Genomic DNA, 1,689 nt, shown 5'->3' with positions numbered 1-1,689 from the left:
AGGCACTTGACTGCTAACCAGAAGGCTGGCAGTTCAAATCCACCAGCCACTCCTTGGAAAGAAGATGGGACAATCTACTTCTGTAGTGATACTGCCTCAGAAAACCAAGGAGGGGTCTCTATGAGTCAGGTCTGACTCAATGGCACATACCAACAACAACAACAATTCTTCTTTGGTCTTTCTTATTCGTTGTCCAGATTTGATATGCATCAAATGTGATTGAAAATATCATGACTTGGATTCTGCTCACCTTAGTCTTCAAGGTGACACCTTTGTTCTTTAAAACTTTAAAGATGTCTTCTGCAGCAGAATTGCCCAATGCAACATGCTATCTGATTTCTTGATTGCTACTTCCATCAGTGTTTGTGGATCCAAGTAAAATGCAATACTTGACAACTTCACTCATTTCTCCATTTATCATGGTGTTGCTTGCTGTTCCCTTTGTGAGGTTTTTCATTTTCTTTTTGTTGGTGTGCAATCCATACTGATGGCTTTAGTTTTTGATCTTCATCAATAAGTGCTTCAAGTCACCTTCACTTTCAGCAAGCTAGGCTATATCATCTGCATATGGCAGGTTGTTAATGAGTCTTCCTTCACATATTTCTCCTATGTATATAGTTCTTCATATATTTCAGGTTCTCAGATTATTTGTTCAGCATACAGACAGAAAAAGCATGGAGAAAGGATACAACCCTGACTTACACCCTTCCTGATTTTAAAATCTGACATATTCTTCACTCTGTTCAAATGACATCTTCTTGGTCTATGAAAGGTCCCACATGAGGACAATTAAGTGTTCTGGAATTCCCATTCTTTACAATATTATCCAAAATGTGTTATGATCCACAGAGTCAAAGGCCTTTGCATAGCCAATAAAACACATATTTTTTCTGTTATTCTTTGTTTTCAGCCACACTCATCTGGCATCAGCAATGATATCCTTCATTCCATGTCCTCTTTGGAATCCAGCTTGAATATCTAGAAGTTACCTGGCAATATAATGCTGCAAATGTTTTTGAATTTCTTCAGCAAAATTTTGCTTATGTGTGATATTAGAGATATTGTTCAATAATTTCCACAATTTTTTGGACAACCTTTCTTTAGAATGGGTACAAATATGAATCTTTTCCCAGTAACTTTTCCAGGTAGCTGGCTTCCAAACTTCTTGGCATAAATAAGTAAGCACCTCTAGAGCTTCATCCATTTGTTGAAACATCTCAATCTCAACATCAATTTCTGGAGCTCTGTTTTTTGCCAATGCCTTCAGGCAGCTTGGACTTCTTCCTTCATTATCATTGGTTCTTAACCATGTGCTGCTTCCTGGAATAGCGGAGCATCAACCAGTTCTGTTTGATACAGTGAGTCTGTGTATTCCTTCTATCTTCTTTTGATGCTTCCTGTATCATCAATAATTGGCCCATATAATTCTTCAGTTTTGCAACCCAAAGCTTGAATTTTTCTTCACTTCTTTCATCTTTAGAATTGCCTACCATGTTCATAACTTTTGATTTTCTAACTTCAGGTCTTTGCACAATTCATTATTATAATACTTCACTTTGTCTTTGCAAGCTGCCCTTTGAAATGTTACCTTGAGCTCCTTTAACTCATTATTTCTTCCATTCACTTCAGCTACTCTATGTTCAAGAGCAAATTTCAGAGTCTTGTTTGACATCTTTTTTTTTTTTTTTT

The sequence above is a fragment of the Orycteropus afer genome, unplaced genomic scaffold (assembly GCF_000298275.1).
Source record: "Orycteropus afer afer isolate SDZICR_OR568_19922 unplaced genomic scaffold, OryAfe1.0 scaffold00908, whole genome shotgun sequence".
Taxonomy (NCBI): Eukaryota; Metazoa; Chordata; class Mammalia; order Tubulidentata; family Orycteropodidae; genus Orycteropus; species Orycteropus afer.
This window is presented reverse-complemented; position numbering follows the sequence as displayed.